The 8,069-nt window shown below is 41.9% G+C and overlaps 1 long non-coding RNA gene across 3 annotated transcripts in view; it reads right to left on the bottom strand.

Moving 5' to 3' along the window:
* LOC133375363 (uncharacterized) overlaps positions 1–7,487 on the bottom strand; it is a 9,155-nt gene extending 1,668 nt beyond the window's left edge. For all 3 annotated transcript variants that reach the window (XR_009760177.1, XR_009760176.1, XR_009760175.1), the window contains exons 1-2: positions 7,353–7,487; positions 515–609 (exon numbers count right to left, since the gene is read on the bottom strand). This is a non-coding gene — a long non-coding RNA (uncharacterized LOC133375363). The remainder of the gene's footprint in view (positions 1–514; positions 610–7,352) is intronic.
* Positions 7,488–8,069: the final 582 nt, after the last annotated feature.

Raw genomic sequence — 8,069 nt, 5'->3', positions numbered from 1 at the left:
TTCAGCACCTTAGGGAAACCTCATCCGCCATCTTTATGAAGGGCAATGCTAAAGGGCAGGAGACAGGTAGGTGGGGCGAGGGAATGGAGGGCAGGTGGAAGCTCCTGCATTGCAATCCACGGCTGTTGCCGTGGATCGCAGAGGGGAAGCGCAGGGGCCCCTCAGGGGCCCCTCTCAGGCCAGTGCCCCACCTGGCCGCCCTTTAGAACCGGCCGTGAGGTACCTGAAATGGAAAGAGGCTTTAAATGAGAGGATCACCCTTGCCATGCCCCCTTGCCCCCTATTAGTGTATTGCATGCTGGAGCTAGGAATAGGGCAATCCTCCTTTAAGCATCCCACCTTCCTCCCATCTTTTGTTTGGCACTTTAAAAAAAATCTTTTCCAACCAGAGGAGCAGTAGTAATTGGGCAAGCAAATACTTTCCAAAAACATGAGCCTGAAATGATATAAACAAATGTGTATTGAAGAGGTTTCCTGGCAAGTCAAGGTGTGTATAAAATGCAAAACATCATACGTGATTCTTCCGCCTCAAAGGCATAGTTGTCTTCTCCAATTTTCTTAACACTGCACAAAGTAACTGGTTCAGGCATCGTCGTCCTATTTATGTTTCTACAAAATAAAAATATAAATTGTATGTCCTATCATTATAAGGCATATGATAATTTTCTACAGCTCTCCTTTATACTTGTTTGGCTTCACTAAGTAAACAACAGCAGCAACTTATAAATCAGGGGGCCCATGGTTCAGCTCCATTTTATGTTGTTGTTGCTATAATTTTTATCCCACCCTTCCTTCCCCCAAATAACCCTGAGCTTCAGTTTGACAATTTCAAGCATGACTTACAATCGGTATTTTTTAAAATAAAAAAGCAACAACAATTAAAATAACAGAGTGAATCACTCTAAACCCTAGCCAGCCATCTTTTAATTCAGAAGCATTAAATCCCAGGTGCATTAGATTGTTCTAGGCCTTGTTATCCAGTTTAAGTTACAAGGAAATAACAGCTGGGGGAGACCACCATAAGGAAACCACAAGCAGGATGACTGGTAGTTTACACTGAAAAAGATTTCAGTTTTTCCTCCCTTTCTGAGATGTATATATAACTAAAGGGTTGCAGTGGTCAAAAGTATTTTGATGTGGGACTGGGTGTCTTGTCACTTGAAAAGAGAGTAAAGGCCTTCCTTTCACCCTTTCCTATGCCTAGAGATGTAGCTCATTTCTTGGTGCCAGTTCGGTTATTTTGCCAAGTGGCAGCTGGTTATGGTTTGTGTTAATTCATTATCTGTTATGTTCTGTTTTCACCGTTTCAACCTTTTCATTGCAAAAAAAATATTGTTTTGTTCTTTCTACTGATGGTCTTTGTTGTTATTTTTTAACTGATGTAAACCGCCCAGAGAGCTTCGGGTATGGGACAGTATATAAATGTAATAAATAATAATAATAATAATAATAATAATAATAATAATAATAATAATTCAAACATAAATGAGCCAGGTAATTGCCCATCAAGTAGGTTTCTTGCCTTGGGCTTACTGTGTGGCTGTGTGAGGAGAGTCAACTAAATCCCCTGCCTCCAAGTAATTAAATGAGGCTTGTGCTGATTTTTTTTCCAGCTTTGCAATGTAACTGTGAACATTGAAAACTGAACCCACTTTATCTTGAAGCCTTCAGTGCTGCTCTCTGCTGAGTTTTTGTCCTTACATTTAGCCTGTTAGAAATCAACCAACCAACCAACTAGAAAACAGAAATGATGACCTAAAAAAAACTTCTTCCCCCTCCCGCGCCTCACCTGGGTCAGTTATTCAATGTGCACTACTGCTGACCTGATTGGTTTTTGCCTGCCTGAGACAACAGACTAGTGACAAAAGAACAACACTGAGAAGCTAATCAGTGAGCCATTTCATTGACTGAATTTTTTAAAAAAGATATAAGGTTAAGAATCAAACAATGAATGTTAATGGTTACTATCATCACTTCAATGACACGAAAGTTGAAGGGAATACACATTTCAGCTGTTTAGATAGAAGATATTGTCGATAGCAAGGTTGTTATATTTGCTGTGTTTTTTTTTAAATCTGGTATTGGGAAAAGCTGCAGAAGCTTGTAGCAAACAAGACTGATACACAAAGACAACAAATTTTAGCAAATTTCTCCCCCATCCATCCCTACCTATGCTACAACTTATTCCATCCCTAATGAAGAATAGCCTGAATATAAGGCCAGCCCTATCATGAGAGAGAGGGAAACAGCCACTTTAAGCAGGTGTCATGATGGGCAGCAAATTGTTAGCTATCTAATTTATGATTGTTGCATTTCTACTCTCAGGGAGGGACACTTGTGTAATTTTCTGTATTGGGTGCAAAGATAACTTAATAGGGGCCAGAGGAATGCACCACTTGCTGCTCTGTCTCAGGCAGCAAAAAGTCTGCATGCACTACCTGTCCTAAGCGTGCAGATACTTCCCTCTTATTTCTTAGTAGAACCATTTTGGCTATATGGCTATCACAACTGCACTTGAGTTTGCTATTAGTACAAACAGGAACCATGGAATAGTCCTGTTCAGGGTTATATTCATATTTATTTATATATTTGTATATTGCCTCTCAGGGCTACAGCGGTGTCACTAGTGGGAGTGCGGGGGGGTGTGGACCTCCAGCGCGCGCCCTCCCAGGTGCATGGACGGGGTGGCTGTTTTTGTGCATGCATGGACTCACCACGCGCTCCAGGCTGGCGGTGGAAGGCCCGTCCTGGCTTCACCACCAGCGAGTGGGCTCCTGCTTTCAGTCTTGCCCGCCCGCCTCCGAGGAGGAGTTGGCTGCGCCGACCCGGAGCGCTTCTTGGCTCCTTTGCCGGGCAACGGTGCGGGGTGGGGCAGCTCTGGGTGTCACCCCCCTCAGGGTGTCACCTGGGTGCATTCCGCACCCTCCGCACCCCGGTAGTGATGCCCCTGCAGGGCCATACAGCTCTCTCAAAGAGGCTCCAGCTAGCCAACCATACGCTCTTCCACTCCATTCTCCCTCCTCCCTAGTTTTATGTCCCCCCCTTAATTAAGTCAGTCAGTATTCTGTGACCACTGAACATGCTCAATCCTCACTGGGCTGTTTGGTGGTTCTTCCCCCCTTATATCCCCCCCATTTATTTTATACTTCTGTAAATTTTGGGATTCTCTTTGTCTGCTGTTATCCCTCCCTCCTTGTGAATGGCTTATGCTGTTTTGGCTACATAAGGATTAGGGTTGCCAGGTTCCTGGCCTGAGACTGATCCTGTACCTTTAGGAGAAGAGAAAGTCAGCCAAGTGCAGGTGTTCTTGCAACCCTGTAATGAGAAAAACCACAAGGTGGAATTCTCCCTCCCCCCTCCACAACTTTGAAAGATACAGAAGACCTCTTGGTTGCCAGGCCCAGCCTCCAAGAGGTCTTCTGTATCTTTAAAAGTTGTGCAGGAGGAAGGGAGAATTCCACCTTGTGGTTTTTCTCATTACAGGGTTGCAAGAACACCTGCACTTGGCTGGCTTTCTCTTCTCCTAAAGATACAGGATCAGTCTCAGGCCAGGAACCCAGGAACCCTAATAAAGTTTCACACTCAGAGAATGAGTTCATGCTTAGTATATAGGATGTAGGGTTGTCAGATCCAGAGCTTAAGACAGGGGTCACCAATGCAGCACCTGTGGGCACACACATGCCCACAGAGGCCTTCCCTGGTGCCTGGAGAGTCACCTGGTGCCCAGAAGTTCCCCATGCTGAAATGAGGGTTTAAAGAAGTGTTTTATTCTACCTATTAGAATAGATTGTGATGTGTGCCTGGCTGCAAGGATTGTTATGTCCACAATAGTTTCTTCAGTTTGCAAATGTGCCCATAGGCCCCCAAAAGATTGGTGACCTCTGGCATAATAAGTATCCTGTACCTTTAAGGCTGTAGTCCTATGCACCAGAGATTGCTAATCTCTGGGCTTTCTTTTTAAAAGCCTGTACTCCTCCTAGGAAGAAAATTATGAAGCAAATGTGCAGGCAACCTTCTAAGCAATTTGTGTGAAATCAGCCAGGTTGGCTGCTCCCGCCTGTCAGTGTTATCAGTTAATGAGTGAAGTCAGAGCTGAGATTGATAAGAGATTTGTTTGGATACCAGACAATAGGAATCCCTGGGGTTCTAAAGAGCTACTGTTTTCCTCTCTCTACTTTAGTCCACTTTTCTTGCTTCTATCCTAATTTCTAGTAGCCCCTGGAATATCCGTAATTTGCCCTTCCTTTTTGCCAGCCATCAGAGAGCATCTTTCTTGTAGTGGGTTCATCTGAGATCATGTACCTCCTAGAAGTTATTTTCTGCAAACACTACTACTAAGTGCTGGTGGATGTTAAAGAGCCACGTTCTCAAATGATACATGTGACATGTGAAAACTTTGCAAAGAGATTTGGGTATATCTCCTGCTCTGCAGGATCTAAAGCCAGACACTTATTAAGTTAATTTCAGTATAATGATATACATGTCTACTTCAGAAGTGTCTCTTTGAGTTTAATGGGGCTTACTCCCAGATAAGTGGGAATGCGATGGCAGCCTAGGCTTTGATTTAGGATTGTGATTGGGCAAAACAGGGTTCTTATGCCTTTAACAGCTATATCTCCAGAAGCAGGACACACCTGACTTCCCATGGTAAACATGAGGTTGTTGGGGGGGGGGCAGCAACTTTCTCTAATTTTGTGTCATGCCTTGACACCCCCCCCATAGCAGCTATGTTGTACTATGCCATGCCCCATGGCTGTCATTGTGTGACTTAGCATTCTCTCAAAATTTGAAATGTGCTTCCTGGTCAAAAAAGGTTGGTGACCCCTACTATGCACTCTTAAATGGGTAAGTAAGTGGGATTTACTTCTAAGTAAATGTTGCAGAGCAGTAGTGTAGTGGCAATTTCAGAAGTGCAGGGGCTCTCCATAATAGTCACAGCCACACCCTTATAAAATGATATAACCTTCTCTGATTATAGAATAATCTGACCAGGCATGAATACTACTTTCTGCTTCTCTATCACTGTCACTATTTGACTGTCCTTTCCAGAGCTTGGAAGTAACTAGTTACAAGTAACGAATTACTTGTAATTCATTACTTTTTTGAGTAACGAGTGGGTAATTCCTTTACATTTTGATTGTAATAGAGCTAGGAGTAATTTTACTACTTTTGTGGAGTAATTGTAACATTTCCAGAATTACTTTGGGGCATTACTTGGGGGGGGAGCAGGGGAAGTCTTCTGCTCCTCTGATTTGTGGATGAAAATCATGTGCCTCAAACTGGGCTTCTGTGCAGTGTTGCTCTTTCCTCATACTCTGTGGATGGGTAGGAGGCGACGAGGGAGGAGGTGGAGAGTGAGACAGGGTGGAGTGGAGAAAACAATTATTTAAAAAAAATGATAGTGGTGGTGAAGAATGGAGTGGAGGGAAAAAGGATCCAGAGGTCAAGAACATGGATAAAGGAAGAGAAGGAGGCAGCAGCAGAATGGAGATAAAGAACTGTGGAGGTGAAAGATGACAGTGTGTGTGTGTGTGTGTGTGTGTGAATACTGTGTTTGCACTTGGCACACAAAGTGGCCTCCACCACCCTCTCTGGCTACTGTGCTGCATTTGCAGTATTTTAACTTTTTGCATCTCAGGGGAAAATGTTTGCTTGAGTGAGTGTCCCTTAGTTGGTGGCAGGGCAGGGTCCGGGAGGTGGTTAGATTATGCTTGGTGGCTGAGGGGGGGTTGCACTCGGTTTGACATGCAAAGATCTGAGTAGTGGCCTCAGCCTCCCTCCCCACCACACTTATCAGTGGAGAGACCACCATTGCTATCTTATGAATAAAAATAATTATTCTACTACCTCTGTATGTGTTTGTTTATTTTTAATGTTGTTTTAGACTACTTGGATGTGCAGCAGCCAAGGCCAGCACCTAGTAGGTGTTTTTTTAAAGTAACTGAAATGTAATTGTAGTGATTACTTTGGAGGAAAAGTAAAGAAATCAGTTACTTTCAGAGCAGTTGTAGTTGTAATGGTAATTACTACTTTTGGGGCCAAGTAAATGTAACAGTTATTTATTACTTTTTAAAAATAATCTTTCAAGCTCTGGTCCTTTCTCACTGTCCAATATATGGCTTCAGATACTGAATTCAGTGTCTATATATTTATCTCCTGCAGCTACCAAACTGCTTGATGATGCTGATGGGATGCTATCATCAGGATTCACTGACTCTTTTTCTGCACAACTTGTCTTAGCTTTTTGGATTAGGAAGTAATAAAGGTTTGCTTGCAATTGACACTCACTGGGACTCTTTTCAGTGGCTTACACACTGCCCTTTCATGCTGATTGGCTTGTACGATACTGGAAACATAGACATCCTCCTGGGACCTGGCTCCCAAAAAAGTAAAGGGTCTAAGACCCCCTGAGACCCTGGATGACTCCACCCCTATTGCAGAATTACATAGAAGGAGGAATTACAGCATGTGTAGTTTTGCCCATGTCAGTACTAAAGTGACAGGTGAAAACATATGTAGTTGAATTTCCCCTTCTGTGCAAAAAAAAGGTTCTTCGTGCTTTTATGTGAATTTTGATTTCTGCGAGAATAACAATGATTAACTAAAACAACAACAACAATAATAAATGCTTTTTTGAGACACTCACAGTACTCATTGATATTGAATACTGGCACCTTTTTTTGCTGCCCATGGCAGCCATTTTGTGCTGGCATCCACAGCAGGTTTATCAAGATATGAATACCAGCACCTCATTTTTTTACCCCTCAAAAGCACTGATAATAATATAACAGGCAACAAATCTGTATGGGCTTCTTTAAAAAGAAAACATCCTTATGAGCAGATACACATATTTTTTCCCAGCAGGAAAAATAGCAGCAGGGCAGGGTGGGGGTATTAGATCAGAGAAATGTTGCAAAAAGGAAGGGGTACCTACAGTTCAGCTGTTCCAATCTACTTCAGACCCTCCTCCCCAACACACACATCTCTGCTTTTAAATAAAACTTAAAATATCAGGAGATCCAATCACGGATCTCACACACCAATTGTAGTTTGGTCTTAGTATCGTCTACAAATGAGAAGTGTCTGACCTCTTCAATTAATATAGCAAATTCATCTTGAGTCTAGGTGTATTTGAAGTAATATTTCAAATTATTACTTATTCTGTAACCTAGGAAAAGAAAGCTTCAAAAATAAGGTTCTTCAGGAAAAAAACATTTTAATACTTTTCACAAAATAAGCTTTTTTATTTCCTCAGTTATATTTTTGATATTTTTTTTAAAAGTCACTCAGGTGCACATCATCATCATCACTATGTTATCCAAAGTTAACATTGTAATAATTTTTTTTCTCACCAGCTGAAGTAAAAACAGGAAGAAACGGAGAAACGAGTTCCAAGTATTCTATTGCCTGAAATTAGCCAATAGTTTGTACATCCATTTTCAACATCAGGTTTCAGCATAGTAACCCATTTGTCAAGATTTAAATCCCTAAGTAGTCAGGACTATTTACACACAGGTCAATAACCGTGTGGTCATCAGAGTTCATTGACATCCAATGTGGAATTTTAACTGAAATTATTACACAGCTGAACAGCAACAGGAGAAGATATTCAGCTTTGAAAAATTATAGTGAAGATGTAGAAGAAAATTCAAGTATCTTACTGCAATTCAGTAAAGCAACATTATAAAATTGCCTGCTTATAGATCAACCATAGAGTGGAAAGAATACATTGGGCTGAGGAAAACACTCTGTTCCTCAGTCTTAGTATGTGGATTAGGTACAAAGATCACTTTGAAAATTGTTGCACTGGTCCATCTTTAAAAATGAAGCTAAAAATCTTTGTGCCCTTTCCAAAATTTGAACAACCATTCTTATCTTTCTCAGCTGGCAATTAAGCAGCTAACCAGCCAGCATTGCAAAGTTCCTCTTTGATTTGACCTAGCCTGGAAACATTATTGAAAGCTGTCCAGAAAAGTCATTTAAGGTTCACCTCCCACAGCAGTTTTTGAAGGAAAGTGTGAATTGTAGAAAACGCTTCTGGAGCTCATGTAGCCCCCAGCAGAGGCATT

Source organism: Rhineura floridana, unplaced genomic scaffold (assembly GCF_030035675.1).
Source record: "Rhineura floridana isolate rRhiFlo1 unplaced genomic scaffold, rRhiFlo1.hap2 scaffold_50, whole genome shotgun sequence".
NCBI lineage: Eukaryota > Metazoa > Chordata > Lepidosauria > Squamata > Rhineuridae > Rhineura > Rhineura floridana.
Note: the sequence above shows the minus strand (reverse complement) of the source record. Positions and strands in the feature narration are given on the sequence as shown.